The following is a 25275-nucleotide window of genomic DNA, read 5'->3' as shown; positions in this document are numbered from 1 at the left end:
CGGCAAATACTGAGAAGAACATAAAAGGGCAGACCGGCAGACATTTTCAGCATCAAGGATAAAAATAAATAAAGTTTAGATAACGCAAAAACAAACACCATACAAACTTTTCAAGTTTTTATTTGCAGCAATTTCATAACTATTACTATATTCTGTATATTAGCAACAGTTTAACTGGATGTAAAACTTAAGAAACATATACAGGCCTGGTGCATAGTCTCAATTTCTGCACATATATAAAAGTAGATCATTTACAGGCAGATATAATAGAAAAATAAAACTAGTATCTAATACAATGCCTCAATTAAAAAAAGAACAACTGAAAATAGCATTTCATGACAGCGTTAACTTCCAAGAGTGCATACTGCCTCCTATATGTGACGCAAAATACACATCATTAAATGATCACTGCATTGGCTTTAACAAGGTCATGTCTTGTTTTTTCACCTTGATACTGCCAGAACATGGTTTTCACCTTAACTCAGCCAGATCATATTTTGTTTTCACCTAAGCTGGGTTTTTTTCCACCTAAACCTAGCCAGATGTTTTGTTTTCACCTAAATTTAGCCAGATTATGTTTGGTTTCACCTTAATTTAGCCAGATTATGTTTGGTTTCACCTTAATTTAGCCAGATTATGTTTGGTTTCACCTTAATTTAGCCAGATTATGTTTGGTTTCACTTAAACTTAGCCAGATTATGAACAAACAACTTCTACCACAAGCATTTAAATGACCAGATTGTTTCCCAAAATTAAGCTTCATAGATTTCATTTAATGTTTTACAAACAGAAGCATTTTAAACAATATTAAAATTTTCTAATTCTAAAAGCACGAAGGATAAAAAACCTGCAATAAAGAAATCATTAGCATCGTTTAAATAGAAATTAAAATAGAAATTTTTTAACCAATAAAAAAATCCAGAAAGAATGATATTGTAATTTAGAAATATTTGGCAGTAAGCCTCTTTAAATTATAATAACAGTTTGAAACTAGTGAATTATATACATGTATTTATTACTTGATTTAACTTTGCTTCTATGCTTGTTCTAGCTTGTCTTATTCAAACATTCTTGTACAAAAACAGCTTTTAACAGTTTTATGTGAATACAAAAATACATTCAGATTTAGAAATGAAATTGCTTACAAAAAATGGACTTAACAAACATTCCTTTGAATTTTTTGTAGTTTATTGCAGATATCAATTTAAAAAGGCAACAACATCAAAATATGGGAAAAAATGGTATCACTTTATTTCTAAATGATACTATATATATTTATGTGTATGTGTATTGAATGAGGTGATTGTAACAAATTTCAACACAGTCCAAAAAGAAAAATTAAAGAAAGGACAGGAATATAATAACTTAATATACTGGTAATGAAACATAAACCAAGCAGTATTTGACATATAAATGCAGCAAGTTGATATTACTGATCATATACATAATGGGTTTGCAGGTATGATCAAATGTTACCCTACTAAAATGTGTCTATCACAACCTTATAGGAAAATTCTGAGCCACTGAATAAATTACTAACTAACTTAAATGTAAAATTATAAAGAACAAATTATTATTATTAAAGTAACTTTAAGCCGAGAGAAGTTGGGATAGCAGAACTAGAATTCTATAACTGTACAGTATAAATTATGTTCAGGTTTCCTGATAGTTTTCCAGTTATCTTGAGGTCTGGAAAAATTTGGGCTGGCCCACACTAGTCAGTAGGTTGATGACAAAACATCATATATGATATATAAAACAAAATGGAGAAAATTATGAATTTTTACCAAGTATATTTCTATTCTAACAGATGAAATATTCAGGCTTGTTTTTCATAAGTACTGCAATTCTTGTCTACACCAGATAATACTATCTTTAATTTTGAAAGAAATGTTTTTGCATTTAATATGACTATTGTATAAATCACTACTTTGATAATCATTATGAAATATTGAGGACAGAAAGAAACTTATTTTTATAAACACTTCTTTCAATAATGCACTTTAAAATTTAAATTACAAATCCATTATAAACAATGGTATTTTTACCAGCTGACTTTATAAGCCGACAATACAATATTTAACTTAAGCTCCTTCTTACGTAACTCTAAAATACACTAAATCCCTTATAAATTGAATGAATACACCATAAATTTCATTTTGGTCACTTTAAAAGCAATTCATTATGTAATAGTGATCAAACATCATATTCTTGACCTAAAGACGTTTCAACAGAAAGGCCATTACAGAACAAAAAGAATATTTAATAGATATTTGATTTACTTTAAAACAAGACCTCATGTACCCAGATGTCTTCAAATTTTTCATAACAGAAAATAACTAAAATGTCTGGTGGTAAACTAAACAGTAACAGTGACACAAGCCCTTATATTGATGAAGATATAATAATATAAAATCAAAACTTCACGTCTGTTAAAGGAATTCAGAGTACACTAACTTGACCGGCAGTTCAGTGCACATTTCCCAGTTTCCCCTGCTTCTGCATTCTTAATGCATATTGTTCTAAAATGGCTCTCAATCCAATATCATTGTTCATCCAATCAGACAAGCTGTTACAAATGACTTTCCAACTGCCAATCTGTATTCTTAGTCATGATTGGTTTTCATATCATCCAGCTTAACAGTAATTGACATTCTTGATTGTGATTGGTTGAGGTCAGTATATGAAAGCAGGACAAGACTGTGTTTACACACACACACACACACACTATGACATATAAATAAATAGATTGATATTATCCTCGTCTCTCCTCATATATTTGTGTTCTATCAACCATTCTATTTGTTCTTTGATAAGTTTTTTGGATGGTAAAAACATATTTTTTAGGATTTCAACAAGCTCAGTCTGTAAAGCTGCATTTGTGATCTTTTTACGCATTTTCATTATTTTTACAATGGCCTCCTGAAATTGAATACATACATTTATAAGAAAAATATTAACCTAATTATGACAAAAGACTAGATAATTCCACTACATTTGAAATAAATCAACAGAAAAATCTCAATGTCTTGTAGACCAATAATCAACAGCTTGTATAATTTTAGAAAACTTTTTTTTTTACTCACTTCATTAATGATAAATTTAGAAAACAGTTGCTCCTGATAATAATAATCTTAACAAAAATCACATTAATCAACTACTTCTGTAATCAACTACTTCTGATTAAGGGAAGCGATAGTGTTTTCTAACTTCTACCATTTATAACATAGCAAAAAAAATCCGTTTAAAATTTGATACTACACTGGTAGCAATTACACATTAACAATATAAATCATTAATAACAGAAGTATCATACCTGTACACGTAAGATACGAAGTTGCATGATTCCTTCATTGTCTTCCTCTTTACTCTTTTCTGTTGACAACTGAAGTCGTCCTATCAGATTAATCTTACCACGTTTCTGAACTTTACCATTTTTGCTGAAAAAATACAATATTTTTATAATCAAATTGTTTTGAAATAGGTTTATTAAAGGCACATTATGCCTCAGAAACAAATAAATTTTACTTCCTAAAGAAAGGGCGTACATAAACATAATTTTTAAATAATAGTTTAAGAGAATGTTCCCTACTTGTTGCCTAATGAAAGTAACGCTAAATGTGAAATTATTTGTCATAAAAGTAGCAAAATGTAAACAATGAAGTATTTTGTTTTTTGTTTGTTTCATTTTTACGCCTTTTCCCAACAGTATTTCAGTCATATAGGCGGGTAGTTTCCTAACCATCGTTCCTGGAGAGTTACACCAGTACTAGACTACCTTCCTCTGTGCTAAACTACCAAAGCATCTCCCGGGAATCAAACCCACGCCAGAGAGGTAACTGGAAAGAAGTATTTTGACTTCCATAGAAAATATCAGTTCACTAACTGTACTTATTGCCAAAAAGCAAAACGTGAAAAATATTGTTATGGTAATTGGCCAATAAGTAACTTTTTGGATACTAAAAAGCAAATCAAAATTAAAAAGCTTTTGAGAAACATAAATAAAAGCATTCTGAGGCATAAAAGGCCTTTAAAGTAAATTCATTCTAAATTTTATCAACTTCTACTTTATCTATCTCATGATATATCTATTTTCCTGTCATAGAAACTAAGTATTCAGTTACTATTAACTTACATTAAGGCAAATTCCTGATTAGCCCAGAACTGAGTACCATCAGTAATATCTTTGGGTGATTTAACTTCACTGGAACAACATAACACTTGACGCTTGATCTTCGGAAATGCCACCAATGACTGAAATGTCAACATACCATAAAAAATCTCATTTATGATGTCTGTATCTCTCACAGACAGTACAAAATGACTTTAAACTCAATAAATATTCCTTCTCAAACAGTACACAAATGTAGATTTATTATTTATTTGCAATTGGCATCATTTGATGACCACTTTTAAAGAATAATAAACAAGAAACATGGCAAAGCCATGAAACCAGGTTTTCAATTATCACCATTGTAGATAAATATGTAGTAGCTGAAATACAAATACAAGCAACAAACAATGTAACTATGTGCAATGTAAATCATGAATAATGAATTTTCTATTTTTAGTAACTGTAACCTTGACCCTAGGAGGCCAAAAAGCCATCCCAAGTGAGGTCTTCATAAAAACTTGCTTTATACCAAATTTCATAAAAATATCTTATTCCAAACTAGTTATTGACCGGAAACCTATTTTCTATTTTTAGTAACAGTGACCTGACTGGAAACAGATTTTCTATTTTTAGCAACAATGACCTTGACCTTGACTCTACAGGACCCTGCAACAACCTAGATAGTTTCTGTTTTATAACTAAATAAAGTTTGTTGTGATTAATAGGATATATTACACTAATAATTAAATTTTATGGCAAAACAAAGGGCCATAATAAGGTAAAAACTTATCCAATCATAAAACCCTGACAATACACATCAGGGCACTTGAAGATAAAGCTAATCTGTGAAAATTTGAACAAAATCCTTTGAGAAATGTAGAAGCAGTTGGGCAACAGAAGAAATTGTTCACTATATACTCTATATAAGGGAAAAAAAACAAAGGGCCATAATTAGGTCAAAAATTATCCAATCACAAAACCCCGACAATATGCATCAGGGCACTAGATGACAAAGCTTCTGTGAAAGTTTGAACAAAATCCCTTGAGAAATGTAGGAGGAGTTGTGCACAGAAGAAATTGTTCACTATATATTCAGTATAAGGAAAAAAAACAAAGAGCCATGATTAGGTCAAAATTATCCAATCACAAAACCCCAACAGTATGAATCAGGACACTTTATGACAAAGCTTCTGTGAAAGTTTGAACAAAATCCTTTGAGAAATTTAGAAGAAGTTGCGTACAGAAGAAATTGTTCACTATATATTCTATATAAGGGAAAAAAACAAAGGGCCATAATTAGGTCAAATATTATCCAATCACAAAACACTGACAATATGCACCAGGGCACTTGATGACAAAGCTTCTGTGAAAGTTTGGTCAAAATCTGTTGAGAAATGTAGGAGGAGTTGCACACAGAAGAAATTGTTTACGCCCGCCCGCCCGCCGACATACCTCAACCTAATAACCAGATTTTTCCTTCGGAAAACCTGGTTAATAAAGAAATGCAATAACCTTTGCTGAAAAAAAAGGCAATTAAGTTTGAAACTAAATTACATGTATATGTTTCATTGCTGATTAATAGCAGAACTGTCTATATCAAATTGTGCACATGACCCACAAAAAATCATCACATTTTGCACCTAACATTTATATTTTATCATATAACACATAAATATAATGGACAATATTGATACATTTGTGTGTTTTTTTTAACTCTACTCACCCACAACGTTCTCCTCAACTCTGTATCAGGTAATTCTGTAGCTAATTTCAAACTTTCATAAGATATCTTATCTTTTGGTCTCTGATTCCAAGCAAACAATACTGTCATTTGAAACGTTGTCACTTCAACATCAAACCTTCCTATATCATTACAAAATGTTATCTGAAACATTAACATAAAACTGTTAAAACAAGCACTAGTTTTTCTATATCATTTCTCAGCTGTAGTCACAAATCATTATAAATCTGGTAATTAGAAAGTAACATGTACAAATCATAGACAAATAAATGGTACAAATGAGAGTCTTTTTACATAACTGTTGAAATATTCTTGTAGGTCAGCCATACAAGACTTCAATGAGTATATTTATCTAATAAATCAATTCAAACAATATAAAACAAAGAAAATTTTTGGCATATTGGTACCATGTTTTTCAATACAGGGATTGTATTGAAATCATGACCAACTTTAGTCATAAGTCAACAGTACTATTTATTTGCAGGTAGTAGATGCCAGACTGGTTCAAATAAACTTTAAGTTCTCATCAAAATGGTTATCAACTAAATAATTTTGGTTCTCATCAAAATGGTTATCAACTAAATAATTTTGGTTCTCATCAAAATGGTTATCAACTAAATTATTTTGGTTCTCATCAAAATGGTTATCAACTAAATAATTTTGTATTAACTATAGGAAGGCAAACATTTAACTGTTTATGATAATAGAGTATCTCTTAATGACTCGTAATGTAACAAGTTTACAGTAAAACAACAACAACAACCAAGAACTTACTATTCCATTTGACATAAGATGGTGCCACTGTAGTTTTCTTCCACTGTGTTTTTGTCTGTAGAAATCTTCAACTTGTGGTATATAGTCCTCTAATTCCATTGGTAGAGAGACAGACAGACGGTCACTTGACCTAGCCCATGCTCCAGCATTTAGTATCTTTATATTTATTGAATCTGAAACATACCATTGAAGTAAATTACCTTCCTCCTTTTAAATTCTCCAACCCATAATCTACAGGAATCAGAAGTTGAAAGTCATTAGTATAGAGCTCAGTTAGCCAGCAAATCCATGCAGTCTGACCAGGCTCTTTAATGCTTAGTTTTGGTTCCAAAGTGTGACAAATCTATTACACAAATTCACCAAATGCTTAGCAAAAATGATACAGCAACATTACTTAAGCATTTTACAATTACTAATCAATAATCAATAATAATCATTTGAAATAAATATCATTATGTCATGTTATATCAACATCAGTGATAGAATAACATTGTTACCAGAGCTTAATAAGCAGTATACACTAGCATACACTGTGTTTGTGTCAGCTTTAAATAAATTCAATCTTTACAATTAATATTAACATGATGATTATAATATATAAGCAAACTATTTCATAATTTAACTTTTTAGCATTTTTTCAGTCAATCCATGTTTAAGTATCAATTTCATCTGTTAAAAGCAGAGCTTTTTTCACTTTAAGGGGAAAGGTGGCAGGGCCCATGGGGGCTGGGGAAAATCTAGAAACATATAAAACAGTTCATTCTATGTGAACTGTAAAGCAATACTCAATAGCATTATTTTGTTTAACTAAAATGCCCCTCTGTCCCACTCATGATAATTTTTTTCACTTTATGGGACATTACTTCCGAAAAAGGCTCCAAAAAATATATCATTCGGGCCAATAGGCAATAGGCAAAATGCACTGAAATGATTATCATAACTTCTTTTATAATTTGGGTAAATTTATTACAGTGTAACTTCCGAATTCCGGAACTTCTGAAATCCGGAAACTTCTAAAAACCGAACAATTTTTTCGGTCCCGATTTTTTCCCTTCTATTTTCTATCAATATAATACTTCTGAATTCCGGAACTTCTAAATTCTGAATTCCGGACGATATTTTCGTAAAATTAGAGTCAAATCAATGCAATTTTACCTCCAAAAACCGGAAATATCCAAAGGTGTGAAATACATTGTAAATCGAGAAAGTTTACCCTGCAGGAAGATTTAATCTCCCTATCGATTGTTTACTAATTAGCGGTGATCGTGTAATTTGACACGCGTTAAAATCACAAACTGTGATAGGTATGTTTGAAGTGATGCGGTTAATCAAAGTAATTTACGGCGGTCAGTTAATTTGAAGTGTTTATTAGCTGATTAAATGACAATTAATTGGACAATGTATGCATCAAACGTCTTTAGGGATTTTATTGCATTTGATGTAATATTTAATTAACTAGCATCGGACGATATTTAAATTTATGCAATTAACAACATTTCTACAAACTGATAGAAATTCAAAAGCATTTGCAGTTAAGTTTTGACTTTGAGTAATGACCACTTGAAATTTAGTGATATTAAGTGGCTTAGTCTTGTCCACGTTATCATAAACCTCTGAATTCCGGAAACCTCTGAAATCCGAACTTTTTGACAAGTCCCATGGGTGTTCGGTTTTCGGAAGTTACACTGTATACTATGTTGACAAACTAATGCCTGCTATACATCAAGTCAATTCTTTCATATGTCAAATAACTCTATAATACAAACCTGCAATGTATTCATTATTATTTCTATGGGCATCTTTGAATTCTAGATTCAGATCCTCACTGACCTTAATGTCCTGGAACATTCTCGCTAGTTTGTTCACATAGTCAGCTGGCATACCAACCTCCTGTATATAAAAATACACAATGTTCACTGGCAAATACTTAACTATTTCAGTTAGTTACATATATTAGCAGAACATAAACATTAAATTGCCGATATACATCTGAGTTCAGTCTCAAATCTCAGGATTTTCATTGGTCAGTGTACATTCTGAGCTGGTTTCTGACAAATCAAATACTAAAGATCCGAGTTTGAGCTTAGAAAATATTTTTATACCATTGAACCCCAGTTATCTCATATTAAGCAAGTTAAAAATCAGGTTTACGCATACAGCTTACAACTTGCTTCAGTTAGATAGGTCAATATCAAATATCTTCCACCAACTAGCTTGCCCATTTAACAACAAACACAAATATATCCAATTGGCACTGTCACCTACGACAATGCAAGCATTATTTTCATTTCTGTAACATTTGACAATTCTTTTGATTTCATGACATTTTTTTTTATAAATTGTTATATTTAAATGCTTGGTTAGACTGTGAAGGTATAACATATTATCTGCTCAATCACAGTGTCAGTCCATTCGGTTAAAACATACTTATCTAAGCTCAATTGCAGAACAAGTTCTTGCAACTTATATTAATCACTTCAAGTCCCTATCCTGGAACAAACCAATACTGGTGTCTTACGAAGAGTCGAAGACATATGGTTGTGACCCGGTAAGGGCTTGAACCCATGATCCCAGGGTTGAGAGGCAGACCCCTTAACCACTTGGCCACTGCTCCCCTTAGTCCATTTGACTACTATACTGAACCAAAAAAGAAACTTTCGCAAAGTATGTGCCAGTTGTTCAAGGGTACCACTTAGATGTACACACTTATATACATGTAGTAGCTTGTAAAACTCGTTTTGTTTGCAAAATCGGTCAGCTAATCCCCGTATAAAAGCCAATATGTTTATTCAACGTTACACACCTCCTCTATTGTTTGTGACAGGTCTATATTTTTTCGGATAGACCTATTTAAACAAAAGAAAGTCCGTAATGAGGTCTATCTTTTGCACGTGCACAGGTCTGTTCTAGTTAGACAGACCCGGTCATGAAAAACACGTGAAAAAAATAGACCTGCCTATGCGCAGACAAAGAAAACATGAAACGCATTAAAATGTAAATGATTATCATAATGTTCCTGTCTTACAAATTCATTTTTTAAACATGATGATGTTTATTGAATGCACTAAGCAATTATTCCAGCATCCCTATATCAAATCTTTGAATAAAAATAATGGACAGCATATCAAAGTTAGGACACATTTGACATTTATTGAATCGCGTATCTAACTGGTTTTTCGGTCATTAAGTTCACAAAATAAAATTATGGACGCTTCAAGTTCATTCATATGAAACTATATCAGTAATCAAAGCATACTTATTACGATTTTAAATCACCTAATCCATAACAATTTTAACGTTCTAGAAAATTCACAGTACATAAAATTGTACCAAAAATTCATATCGAAAAAATATACCAAAAATATGTCCATTTCACAACTTTTCACCATTTCATATACGCTTTGCATTAGGAACCGCAGCTACCCACAGTTAAAAGAAAAGTCTCTGGTAGCATTCCCATCCGCGGGATCAATCAGATTGTTAAATCCCCGTTAAACCCCGCCCTCTTTCTTTGAGTTAGGCTTTATCCTGTTTTTCTATTAAACCGGAGAAAAATCATAACTGATTTCTGCTGAAAACTAGATGTGTGAAGTTGGCGGCCCAGCGGCCAACTCCACACATCTCTGAAAACTTTCAAAGCCAGGGCTTAGTTTCAAAGAATGCTACACAACAAGGTTAAAGAAAATTTGTATTGATAGAATCCAAACCTTGCTTATAGTGGCATGCATGTACAAGTACTTTATGTGCATTAGTCTACAATGGGCACATCTTCTATTATTATTTCAAATATCGATAGAAACGATAGAAATGTATTATTCGGATATCATTAAAAAGTCATGAAAAAGAAATGTCAATAAAGTTATTAGTGGTTTAGTATTAAAAATGTTATGATGAACAATCATATTTTATTCTAGAAGACTATATAATCTGCTATATAAAATATAGTTTCGGTTCATGTATCTCACACTTGCCAACAATATACATATGTTAGTCTTTCGTGGTCTGCTGGATATTCGGACATTACCCTTCGGACAGTTGCCACCTCGGAGGGGTCCCCCTCTTTGCAGTGGCTGTCATTTGCCCCCCTCATATCTTTGGAAGTGTCGGACATTCCCCTTCCCCCTCCCTGTTTTAAAAACGTTAAAATATTTCATTGTTGAATTGTTTGCTACCAAAATTCATCGCCTTAAAGCTGCACGCCTCAAGATGAGCCCAAATATTTCAAGAAAATCAATATTGAGAAAAAAGTAATACAATTTTAAGAAAGGTAAAAACATTCAAGGTCCAAGTTATATTTTTCATGTAATGTGCGGTTTACGAATGATTTTGCAGTATTTTATTACCATATTTCTACTGAGTAGCTAACGCAGTAAGGGCTACTTTTGCATATGTTGACGACTTTTTGGTTATTTTCTTGGATTGTAAGTGCCGATTGCAATATGTAAATTACTTAATTTGTTCACCTTACAATATTTTACTTTGAAATACATTTCCAAATTTTCATAAAAATTTACATTAATCTTGAGGCGTGCTGCTTTAAATGCACAAAAAATCTCGTGCAAATTTGTGAAAATCAAACTAGCATCAAAAAAAAAAACTTTAATATTTCCATTGACATACAAAAAAAATATATACACGAGATGACCTTTGACAAGTGACAAGTCGCAACAGCAAAATAAAAGAGGCAAACGTTCCAAGGGGGGGGGGGGCAACTGTCCGGGTGCAAATGTCCTAGATTCCGCGATGTCTGATGCGAAATGATATCAACATAATTATGCATTCTTTAACATACCTTCCATTACAGTCCTATTCACTTTTTCATTGGCATATTGCACATTTAGCTTTTTTTTTCATTATTATTTTAAAGGGAAAAGCAAATATGCAATGTATTTAAGCAGAACATTAATAAAAGCTTACCTGTATATGCGCTGTGTTAATAATAATATTTGTGCATTACATCAAATGATTGCTCAAGCCAATATAGTTTTACGGTGTGTAAGTTGGATATCGGCCTCGTACATCGATCTTTCTGTTTAGGAAAGACCTCGTACTCGGTCGATATCCTATACTTAAAATCGAGTTTCAAAAGGGTTGAAAAACTGTACTAACATATCTACATTCAAACTTGGAGAAAGTTTCTTTTTTGTTTCAGTATATAATATCACTGCCAGACTTACCCGTAACCATTCTACCATGTTTTCTTCTTTCTCATTATCAGCAGACGTATCAAGGATTAGACGTCTTGTCAGGTGAGCTTTGTGGTATCGCATGAACACATCCTTATTCTGTACATATTTCAGCACCAATAACTGTTTACATACACAATATATCTACATTACAACTAGGTTACCTTTTCATACTTGAGTTTAGTATTAAAAGATTATGTCAATATCATTTAGTATAATACTGAAGTAAACATGACTTTGCTATTTTCACAACACAACTAAACATATTTGAAACACATTTACCAGAGTTTTAAACACTTTTTACCACTTCATAAATCATAATAAACAATTTACTTATACATAAACTGACATACAAAACAATACTATGGAACACAATTAAGTTTTGAACTATCTTAAGAAACTATTACTGTGAAGATATAACTTAAATAAGTAACATAGCAACACTTTAACTTACAACATCTCTGAGTTTTTTCTCCACCTCTTCTGATGTAAGTTTTTTACTAAGTGGAGTTTTTCTCAGTAACATATCACAGTAGTTGGCTAGAAGTTCTGGACACTTTGACTCGGGTTGTGTCTTTGTACCCATACTGTAATAAAATGAATAAAAATAATTAATAGTACATTTACCTAGCACATTCACATACTTCAGACAGCATTTACACTAGGTCATCTAGGCTGCTACCTCCATATATCAGTCTCCCTGAGGAGTCTTTTACTTTGCTCAGGGCAGCAAATATCAGCCAATAAAACCAGATTTATCTAATAGGTTCGCTTAGACACTACCAAAAACTTCCATTTCACAACTTTTACTCCCAATATTTTTTTCATGAAAATTTAAAAAGAACTTATGATATTTTCTTCTAATGTACCAGACAAGGATTTAAACATCAACTAGATACATACGTGAAAGAGAATAACAGTTTATGGCATATATCAACACAGTTTCTTACATTTCTTAATAAATTTCTAGCTTTTTTTTGAAAATTGATCATTAAGAAGCAAACTAATACAAATTACCTTAAAACAAAAGCTAATATTACTAGTACAGGACCTCTAATGTTACATTCATTAAGTAAAGAAGTGCTGACATCATCAATATTTAACAGAAGTATATCAAATCGCTATGGTTTTTCTACCTATATACAACAAACCAATCTGTCACACAGATGTCAAATTTACTTCAACACATACTAAAATAGCTTGTATATGTACCTACCCTTTATTTTTGATGGGTATTTCCAATTTAAATACACTAGTATCATTGACAACATTTTTATAAGCTTTATCTCTCGCAGTGAGGAAACGAGGATCATCATTGAAAGCTTCACGTACTAGAGCACTGAATCTGTTAAACAATTCTAGTAACTGCTCTACGTATTTCTCAGAATCCTAAAATATAAGAAATGTTATATATGTATTCATTTACCATATCTATAGTTTATTAACTTTATATATATATATCTTTACAGTCAAATCGCTACAATAGTCTTTAACATCTTTCTAACAGAAATAACAAAACAAAAATAAAAGAATACTTTTCTACCTGCATTAAATATAATGACAAACAAATGGAGGGTTTTAAAGCAGTTTGCCTCCAGATTCATGGTATTTTTCATGAATATTTGGTAAATGTATATAAAAGTAAAATATTGTGAAGTGAACAAAGACAGTAAAAATACACATTGCAAACAGCAATTAACAATCCAAGTAATTTACCAAGAAGAGGTCAAAATATACAAAAGTAGCCCTTGTGTTAGTTACCCAGTGATAAATACAGCAAAATCAGTCATTACTTGCACATAACATGAAAATTATTACTTGAATCCTTATACTTTTCCTAATTTCTAAGTACATTTTTCTCAAGTTTGATTTTCTTGTGTGATAATAAAGGATTAATATAACTTACAGATGTAATGATATCAGCTGCCGCAATCATGTCTGCTAGACCTTGGTTTATTACATGTGCTTCTAGATCATGTAGCATCGGTGTTATACCATCAGGTACACGATCCATTAAATTAAACATCAAACGTAATCCTGAAAATAATTTACAATATCACATTTGTAAATACAAGAAACAAGAAAGAGAGTTAAATATCTCAAAAGAATTTGAAATATTTATTACCCCAACTTTCCTTGGACTGCTTGAAGCAATCTGTATCAGATGAATTTATGATGCACTCACTTTTCAAGCTTTGTTTGATTGGGTTTTACGTCACATCGACAAGGTATAGGTCATATCGCGGTGTTCAAGCTTTACTGGTGGAGGAAGACCTCAACTGTCCTTCTGTGCATTATTTCAGGCACGAACGGGCACCTGAGTAGAACCACCGACCTTCCGTAAGCTAGCTGGATAGCTCCCTCACATGAAAGAATCCTAAGTCCCTGTCAGGACAGCGGTGAGGATCAAGTGGTTTGAAGTCAATGACCTTAACCAATAAACAGACGCCCCATCTTATAAGCATTAAATAGCATCAAGTAGAGCATAAAATATAAACACATCTATGCAGCAGTAGAACTTACTTTCAGTTTCATTTGATCTAATCATTTGAGCACATTCCTGGAGTATTGTCTCCTTGAATGCTGTAACCAACACATTCACACAACATTCTGTCAGCTGAAATATATCAAGGTAACTATCAGTAAAATACTTTGTTGGTTTTATTCAATAAGAATATTTTTATATTTGGGAGTTATCATTCTTTAATAATAGATTTGTGATATTATAAAGAAAATAAATCATTGTTTCAGTGTAAAATTATAATATATATCATGGAATTTGGATTGCAGACTAGATGCAAAATTTTCATGAGTGGTTACAGAATATGTTGATAACGTCACTGTGTAATTATCATTTTATATAAATATATTGTTAAGCATGTAATAAAGCCAATTATTTATCCGCCCACTTGATAAAATTTAAAGTGACAAAGTACTGATATATTGATAAATTATTATTTTTGAAGTAAATAGTAGGAAAAGCTTTTTCTGGATGACTAATCAACCTGGCAAAATAAGAGTTAAAATGTGCACAAAAACATAATCATTTGTATTTGTTCAAAGTGTTAACTTGAAATGTAAATATTTTTTGAGTATTCAAAACTACAGTTCTCAATGAAACATTTGTTGAAATAAAACACAGGTAAACAATACATACAGCACTGACAGACGTACACCCCCCCCCTTCTCAAAAAACTGCGAGCTCTCCCTTTTCCTCTTTAACTTTGGGATCAGCGGGATTTTTCAAAAATTCTGTTAACCCTTTTGCCTTAAATACTTTTGGGGCGCCTTCTTATAAAAGCCTTTTTGCCTCTAAAAAGCCTTCTCAAATTTTTTCTGTAGATCTTTAATTTATCATCTACATCAGAGCTGAGATTCACTACAAAAAGAAACACAATCTTATTATGAACTTCATGATAACCTTTTCTTTGCTTTAATCCTTACTACACTAATTATCTTAAATGGACTTGTTGATATTTCAATGTGGACAAAATCCATTAATAATTTTAGGAATAATTTTAAAATAAGTCCTGTCTGAACAGCAAGCACTGCAGACTATTAACTTTGTTGCACTAGTTGTATAAGTAGGTACAGTTTCCACAAGCAGGTTAAGTTAACAATTAATCAGTTTGCTACTTAAAATTATAAACCAGTTACTCTTAGCCAAATTCTCCATTAAGAACAAAATTGAAACAATTTCTTTGTATTCTGATACACAGTTACAGACACAAAAGATGTGTCTAAAAAATGTGTCCATAGGACACGGATGCCCCCACATGCCACTGTTCAGTCAATCTTATGACTCTAGTTTAAATATTTTTTGGAATACATGGGCCACAAGTTGAAAACTAAAAATCAACAAAAGGCCATAATTCTGTTAAATTTGGTTGCAGCAAAAATTCTTCCTTTACTACCATCTACACATTCAGGTTGTTAATGCCTGGAAGTTTAAGCAAAATCTGCCATCCGGTTTAAGAGGAGTTGAGTTCACAAAATTTCTACATAGTATATAATGAAACAAGAGGGCCATGATGGCCCTGAGGTCGCTCACCTGTATATAGCCCCCCCGGGCCAATTTTTACCCAAGGGCTTTTATTTGAACAGACTTGGTAGACACCCATAAGAAGATGTTTCATGCTAAACATCTAAGTTCTAGCTCTTTGGGTTTTTTAAAAGAAGATTTTTTAAGTTTTTACTATACACATATAGTTAAAAAACAATGACACCTCTGGGGCAGGGCCAGTTTTGACCCCCGGGCTTTTATTTGAACAAACTTTGTAGATATTTACTTAAAAATGTTTCATGTATAATATCTAAACTCAAACTATTTGGGTTTTTCAAAGAAGATTTTTAAGTTTTTGCTATTACACATATAAGGAAAAATCAATGACCCCCCGGGGCGGGCCAGTTTTTGACCCCAGGGCTTTTATTTGAACATACTTGGTAGACACCCATTAGAACATGTTTCATGCTAAATATCTTAGCTCTAGCTCTTTGAGTTCTTTAAAAGAAGATTTTTTAAGTTTTTACTATATGCATATAGGGAAAATCAATGACCCCCTGGGGCGGGGCCAATTTTGACCCCCAGGGCTTTTATTTGAACAAACTTGGTAGACACTCATTAGAAGATGTTTCATGCTAAAATATCTTAGCTCTTGCTCTTTGGGTTCTTTAAAAGAAGATTTTTTTAAGTTTTTACTATATGCATATAGGGAAAATCTATGACCCCCTGGGACAGGGCCAATTTGTGACCCCAGGGATTTTATTTGAACAAACTTGGTAGACATTCACTAGAAAAATGTTTCATGTCAAATATCTAAGCTCTACCTCTTCTACGGTTCTTTAAAAGAAGATTTTTTAAGTTTTTACTATATGCATATAGGGAAAATCAATGATCCCCCGGGTGGGGCCAATTTTGACCCCAGGGCTTTTATTTGAACAAACTTGGTAAACACTCACTAGAAGATATTTCATGTCAAATATCTTAGCTCTAGCTCTTTGGGTTCTTTAAAAGAAGATTATTTAAGTTTTTACTATATGCATGTAGGGAAAATCTATGACCCCCTGGGGCAGGGCCAATCTGACCCTCAGGGCTTTTATTTGAACAAACTTGGTAGACCACTCATTAGAAAATGTTTCACGCTAAATATCTTAGCTCTAGCTCTTTGGGTTCTTTAAAAAGAAGATTTTTTAAGTTTTTACTATATGCATATAGGGAAAATCAATGACCCCCTGGGGCGGGGCCCATTTTGACCCCAGGGCTTTTATTTGAACAAACTTGGTAGACATTCACTAGAAGATGTTTCATGCTAAATATCTAAGCTCTAGCTTTTACAGTTCTTTAAAAGAAGATTTCTAAGTTTTTACTATATGCATATAGGGAAAATCAATGACCCCCTGGGGCGGGGCCATTTTGACCCCAGGGCTTTTATTTGAACAAACTTGGTAGACACTCACTAGAAGATGTTTCATGCCAAATATCTTAGCTCTAGCTCTTTGGGTTCTTTAAAAGAAGATTTTTTAAGTATTTACTGTATGCATATAGGGAAAATCAATGACCCCCTGGGGCAGGGGCCCAATTTTGACCCTAGGGCTTTTATTATTTGAACAAACTTGGTAGAACACTCATTAGAAGATGTTTCATGCCAAATATCTAAGCTCTAGCTCTTTGGGTTCTTTTAAAAGAAGATATTTAAAGATTTTTCTTTCGTTTGCCATGGCAACCAGAGTTCTGCATGAAATGGAATTCTTTGAAACAATCTTGATAGAGCTTCATACAAAGAGTAATTCCTGCCAAGTTTCATTAACATTGGCCTTGCGGTATCATAGAAGATGTCCTTAGAATATCTAAAATGTGGACGGACGACAGACGACGGACGCCATTTGGTTGGCCATCCTAAAAGCTCACCTGCACTTTGTGCAAGGTGAGCTAAAAATCAACAAAAGGGCCATAATTCTGTTAAATTTGCGATGGCAAAAAATTGCCTCCCTTTAACTGCCAGCTACACCATTAAGCGTGTTCCATCCCTAAAAAGTTTTAAGCCAAAATCTCCATTCTGCGTAAAGAGGATTGCGGTTCACAAAGATTTACATAGTAATATAGGGTAGGAAAATCAACAAAGGGCCATAAATTCTGTAAGATTTGGTTCAGCAATAAATTCCCTTACTTTATCTATCATTCTACACAAAAATTGTTCATCCCTTAAAGTTTTAAGCAAATTCTGCCACCGTTTAAGAGAGTTCGTTCTACGTGATTTTCTACATAGTTCATAGTGAAAAATATCAACAAAAGGGCGATAATTCTGTTATTTGTGGGCGCAGTAAATAAAAATCTTTCCTTTACTTAACCACCTACATTCATTAAGGTGTTCATCCCTGATTAGTTTAGAGCAAAATCTGCCATCCAGTTATAAGAAGAGTTAGCGTTCACAAGAGTGGGACATACGGACTGGACCTGAGGATGAACGGACATGACAAGTGCACTACGCATTATTATCTCTGCCCACACTTGGTGGGGCATAAAAATGTTCTAATTTCATTTTGTACTGTATCAAATCATAAAACCAATTAATAGAATCGTAAGAAATAAAATATTTGTAAATGTACGATTAAATTTTACCATCAATGGTCTCTTGCTGGAAATATGACTGTCCTCACACATACTAATTATATGAGCTTTTTAAGTATTAGGTTTATTGCGATATCATAAATATTCTTTATTCCATAGAGATTCTTCGTTTTACACCATGAACAAAGTTTTGAGTTATAAAACTGTCACCCCATTTTCTCTAGCATCGTACAACAGTTTAATTGCGTCTGTCCCTGCAGTACGGGCTGTTTTTATAGTTGTGAGAAAATATTGCTGGTTTCCAAACTGTCTAACATTAACTGAAAGGGCAATATTTACATTTTTTTAAAGCAATAGTTACTGTACTACAACCACAGAACAATAACACTATCAAGCAGAATATAGAACAAGAGGGCCATGATGGCCCTGAGGTCGCTCACCTGTATATAGGCCCCCCCCTAATTATCTTAGCTCTAGCTCTTTGGGTTCTTTAAAAGAAGATTTTTTAAGTTTTTACTATATGCATATAGGGAAAATCAATGACCCCCCGGGGCGGGGCCAATTTTTACCCCAGGGCTTTTATTTGAACAAACTTGGTAGACACACACTAGAAGATGTTTCATGCCAAATATCTAAGCTCTAGCTCTTTGAGTTTTTTAAAAGAAGATTTTTAAGTTTTTACTATATATGCATATAGGGAAAATCAATGACCCCCGGGGCGGGGCCAATTTTCACCCCAGGGCTTTTATTTGAACAAACTTGGTAGACACCCATTAGAACATGTTTCATGCTAAATATCTTAGCTCTAGCTCTTTGGGTTCTTTAAAAGAAGATTTTTTAAGTTTTTACTATATGCATATAGGGAAAATCAATGACCCCCCGGGGCGGGGCCAATTTTGACCCCAGGGCTTTTATTTGAACAAACTTGGTAGACACTCACTAGAAGATGTTTCATGCCAAATATCTAAGCTCTAGCTCTTTGAGTTCTTTAAAAGAAGATTTTTTAAGTTTTTACTATATGCATATAGGGAAAATCAATGACCCCCCGGGGCGGGGCCAATTTTGACCCCAGGGCTTTTATTTGAACAAACTTGGTAGACACTCACTAGAAGATGTTTCATGCCAAATATCTAAGCTCTAGCTCTTATGGTTTTTTAAAAGAAGATATTTAAAGTTTTTTCTTTCGGTTGCCATGGCAACCAGAGTTTTGCATGGAATTAAATTCTTTGAACAATTTTTAAAGGTGATCACCAAAGGAACATTCCTGTGAAGTTTGGATGAAATTGGCTTAGTGGTTTATGAGGAGATGTCATTTAAAGTAAAAGTTTACGGACGGACGGACGACGGACGAAAAGCGATCACAAAAGCTCACCCTGTCACTTTGTGACAGGTGAGGGAAAAATAAAATCACAACATTTGTGTAATGTTGATTGTAATACAGTATTTACCTTTTACATAATGATTTTCTGGAGATGTGTTTGTCATACATTCTACATTAAATTGTATACTTTATTATGTATTATAGAAGAATTTTAGTTTGAAAACTGCATAGATTTTTATACACCAAATACAAATATATGTTTTACCTTTCTGACAATACTTTCTTCACCCTGATTTTTTTTCTGCATGGGTGTGTGTGTTTTGCTGGCTAGAGATGTCTCCAGCTGCATGAATGGTTTAGGTAGGTAATCACATTGTGTGAAGAATTTACCCCACTCTGCAATGTAGGCTTTTAATAGAGCCGAATCTTCCTGAGTATGTAATACTCTCTGAAATTACAAAATGTTAACATTTATACATATCGTTAAACAATTTCAATTTAATGTGCAAATATATTGTGAAATATTTTGGACATGTTTCAATCAAAGTAGCATAGTTAAGCAGATTGAGCTTGATAGAGCTGTAACGATTACTAAGATGCTGGGATATTCATGATTCAAATCTTGATAATATCTACTGGCATGTTTGCTAACTTCTAGAATACTTACATTTTGGGCATGTTTGATAAATTCTAGAATATCATCTTGTAATGCTTGATAAACTTTCTGAGGACCTTTGTCATCCCATAGACACACTGAATGTACAGCCCTGAAATGAATCATTCATAACTATAGAATTTACAAAATAAAAGAAAGAAATTTTAACCTTTCATACAATTACAGAATACATTTTCACATTCAATTATAAAACTTTAATTGGTATTGAATTGATATTTTCAGTCCTGACCAATAGATTACACAAATGTACCTCAAAAACAAACCACATTATAAAAATCTGCCCAGCACATAATTTACGATATTACTACATATTATGGCTTCGATTAGCTGGGAAATTCATAACTTTCATCTTTTAGTTATAAAATTTTATGGTACATAAACACAAGTAAAATAAAATATTAGTAATTTTACCAAAATAGATCATGCCATTCTGATCTGGTGACAGGTTCCTGTCTTAGTAACTTCAGCACTGATGGTCTCATAGAGGGCCATTTCTCTTCAAATTGTGACTGCCCTTGCTGAAATAATAAAATGACATTATGCCTCAGGAATGAATAATTTTTTCCATCTTTATAGAGCAAACATGAGTTTTGTAACATTTATATAATGGTTTAGAGCTTGTTAGATGCTTAATACATGAAATAAGTAGCGCTGAATGCTAAATCATTTTTAAAGCAAAAAGGTTTTAACCAAAGCTGATGAGTGGGCCATGACAGCGAAATAAAAATAAATCCATCTATAAACTAGGGCACCCACATTTACGATATTATGTAAATATTTACAAGATTGCTAAAAACCGAAAACAATACTGTTCAAACGAAGGTTCTTCAATGTACTTTAACCTGACTGTATTCAAGTTGCCAGTCAGGGCTTCCATTAAGTTTCAAAATTTGAAAGTCAGATTCTGCAAAATCTCTGATTTTGGAAGTCACATTATATAGGTAAAGAAAAAAGTATTAGATTTTGGAAGTCTCTTGTAAGTTAAAATCAAGGAGTAAATGACACCCAAACTTTCATTAATGGAAGCCCTGGCCAGTATGAATACTTTCTATTTTAGTAAATGTAAAAAGAAAAAAAATCTATTGGGCCAGGGTCTTTCAAATAGAATGGGCTGGAAATGCGCTGTGTAAACCCTTCTCGCTACAATTAAACATGTCTCGGTATAACTCTGCACAAATTATGTAAATGTTCAAGAAAAGGGCGAAAATTAAATACAAGAGCAAAAATAAAAATTCCAAGAACATGATGTTCTTAAAAAACCTTTAAGCTTGTGAAAAAAGATAAATATTTCAGAAAATAATGTTTTTAAAGCCATGCTCTGATGAAAAACATTGATTGCTTGTTCAGATAATTTGCCGACATATTACAGCGCCATTTTGAAAATGCACCAATTTACACATCATATATTTGTAAATAACATCATGAAATATCATAAAAAATTTACATGATACGATTAAATAACATTTTTCTCTATGTAAAATCAATTTCTATTTTGTCATTCAACAATGCATAATCTTAAAAAAGATTTTGATTCTCGGACCTATTTTCAAATACGAACAGTAGATTTTTACTTAAAACCTGGGAATGAAAAGAAAATTCCTAATTTCATTGCAAATCTACACAATTGTTACTTTTTAAAGTAAAAACTGATAATGTAATGTAGCCAACTTGTGGTTAAAGTATTTTTTTATTAAACAATAAATTATCTTATAATTTGATTTTTAGCAGTAGTCCTATAGCCCCTGACTTCCTCGGGCTACCAAGTGTTCAAAGTAACAAGCCAGATACACTATAACAACTGTTTGAGAACTAGAAATGTGTGTCCATAGCCTAGTGGACACGGGTGCCCCCACCGCGCCACTGTTCTGTCAATCTTTTTAGTAAGTCAAGGGAAATAACTCTACAAAATACTGGATAAATCCACAAGCGAAACCCAGGGTGCAAATCTAAATATGCTGAGCAAGCTGCCCATAAGGTTTAATGACTATGTAAAATCCTTTTTGAGTAACTTGCGACACAAGTTGAAAATTGCAAAAAATTTCTAAGTGAAGGGCAATAACTCTAAAAATACTAAATAGATCACGACGAAAATACCTGGTGCACAACTGCACATGCTGATCAATATTCCTGTAAAGTTACATGACTCTAGGTCAAATACTTTTTGAGTTACGTGCGACACATGTTGAAAATTGCAAAATTTTACTAAGTCAAGGGCAATAACTCAGAAAATACTAAAAATATCCACACGAAAATACCCAGATGCACAACTACACATGCTGATCAACATTCCTGTTAAGTTTCATGACTCTAGGTCAAATACTTTTTGAGTTGCGTGCTACACATGTTGAAAATTGCAAAATTTTACTAAGTCAAGGGCAATAACTCTTAAAATACTAAAAATATCCAGACAAAAATACCCAGGTGCACAACTACACATGCTGATCAACATTCCTGTAAAGTTTCATGACTCTAGGTCAAATACTTTTTGAGTTACATGCGACACAAGTTGAAAATTGCAAAATTTTACTAAGTCAAGGGCAATAACTCTGAAAATACTAAAAATATTCAGACGAAAATACCCAGGTGCATAACTACACATGCTGATCAACATTCCTGTAAAGTTTCATGACTCTAGGTCAAATACTTTTTGAGTTACATTCGACACAAGTTGAAAATTGCAAAATTTTACTAAGTCAAGGGCAATAACTCTGAAAATACTAAAAATATCCAGACGAAAATACCCAGGTGCACAACTACACATGCTGATCAACATTCCTGTAAAGTTTCATGACTCTAGGTCAAATACTTTTTGAGTTACGTGCGACACAAAAGTGAACGGACGGACGGAAGGACGGACGTCCGGCCGAAATGGAATAAGGGGCCATTTCTTTTGTTATTTTCTATTGTTTAATAGAGGGCCAATGGCCCCTTACTCTATTGTTACGGAATGAACTCTATTGTTCTCTTTTGTTCTGTTTACAGTTAGATGGCCCCCTATCCCTATTCGGTAGTGCGGACTGACAGACGGACAAGGGTAAATCTAAATGCCTGCCACTAACGTGGGGGCACAAAAATCATAGTTGATAGATAACCTAAACATGTGACTCAGCCGAGACATCTTTTTTTCGTAAAATTGGTCTGACTACAGACCATTCTATTTGTAAGACCCTTATTGGGCTTACCATGAAAGAGCCCGGAAAAGTTTTCTTTGTATCCCCATTTCACTGTTTTAAAATAACAAAGAAAAGCCTAAAATGTAATGATTTTACATAGCCCAAACTGTAATAAGTCCTGAGCAATTGACATTTCCAGTGTTTCCAGTTTTATGTAAATTGGCTAACTTGGTATCCAATTGCTACACTGAGATAAAACATAGTCACTGGTTGACCTGGTTTGCACAAAAGAACACATGGTTATGTTTGTGATACTGTTTGTGAGCAGTTGACCTAGCAATGAATGGAAAAGATGTGGCTAAATGTTCCGCTACGAAAAACCGGAATGGTCCATTATTGCAGGGCAATGATAATTGCCTGTGGAAACCGGAATGGTCCATTATTGCAGGGCAATGATAATTGCCTGTGGAAAATTGTATTCCCCAATTTCAGAGCAGCTAACTATCATTTGAATCACTTTTTCATCTAAGACATGCTTAATATTGAGGACAATTTCACTTAAGCAGAGTTTAATGCACTGTTGGTGTTGAATAAAGTAAATGCATGCGTTGAACTTGAAGCACTACACTTTTGGTGTTTAACCAAAGTAAAGAATGTAAGATTTTGGGATTTCACAGACACAGCTATTAAAAGCGTAAGCTTTGTTTTTTATAGCCTTAAAAACTATTGTAAATCCGATCTTGTTTTAACTGGATATAAATCATTTAGAATTGATTACATCCATTATCACATAATATTTTGATGTCAATATATTCATTTGGTTTAAACAGGCAGGACTATCTTAAACATTTACAAATAAAATCGAACAAGTATATTGTTAAATCTGTTAAAATAAACCTTGTTTACCCTTGTATATAGGCTACTTGTAAGTTGTAGGAAAAAATTAATTTATTTGTCTATTTTCTATGTTAAAAAACATGACCTAATTTAACCAGATGACTAATCATATTTCATGCTTAACAATACTATATTCAAGAGAAATCATCTGCACTTGTAATATTTTGTAATCGGCACTACAGAGAGTGAAAGTATTAAAATTAGAGACATGAATGTGCAAACATGACAAAGAAACGCATTTTTTGATTCCCCCCTCCCATGAATCAAAGAAATAGAAATAACATTGCTTCTGACTCTATATCATGCACGTCATCTTGTTAACAAATAAATTTGTTTTTATTCACATTATTCGTATAAATGGCGAATGAGCTATATAATCTTCAAAAGATTGAAAATATTTATTAATTTACCTTCAACATTTTGACAACTTTAGTTGTCACTTGATTTTCACGCCACAGCAATGTTTATGTTCGATAATTAACCGAGCAAGAAACAAAATGATATAATTCTAGGGAAGGAACTAATATCTACTGAAGTGTAATTTTGATGATTATTTAGTTTATCTTCAATTATTTTCAATGCTTTTGAAATAAAATAACTAATGTATACAAATTATAACATAATTAACATGATACTGGAACAAGAATATGTTCTCTCTATAATTTGTTAATCAGCCGTGTTTCTAAATATCTTACGAATATCATGGATGTAACAGAATCTTTAGTTATCGTTACAATAGCCATTTATTTAGAATACGTACGTAAAATTGTTAGTGTTTTTGAAACGGGAAATGAGCCAACGTTAAATGGTTTAAGATGACACATTGGCATTTGATAAAGATAAAATAAGAAATCGGTCTACTATATTCTAGGAAAATACATGTGA

The 25275-nt window shown here is 32.8% G+C and overlaps 1 pseudogene; it reads right to left on the bottom strand.

Annotated features, from left to right (window-relative positions):
- Positions 1 to 104: 104 nt before the first annotated feature.
- Positions 105 to 24940, bottom strand: LOC132739158 (cullin-5-like; annotated as a pseudogene).
- Between the last annotated feature and the right edge of the window lie 335 nt (positions 24941 to 25275).

The sequence above is a fragment of the Ruditapes philippinarum genome, unplaced genomic scaffold (assembly GCF_026571515.1).
Source record: "Ruditapes philippinarum isolate M1 unplaced genomic scaffold, ASM2657151v2 ctg2258_1_1_1_1, whole genome shotgun sequence".
In the NCBI taxonomy this organism is placed as follows: Eukaryota; Metazoa; Mollusca; class Bivalvia; order Venerida; family Veneridae; genus Ruditapes; species Ruditapes philippinarum.
This window is presented reverse-complemented; position numbering and strand designations above follow the sequence as displayed.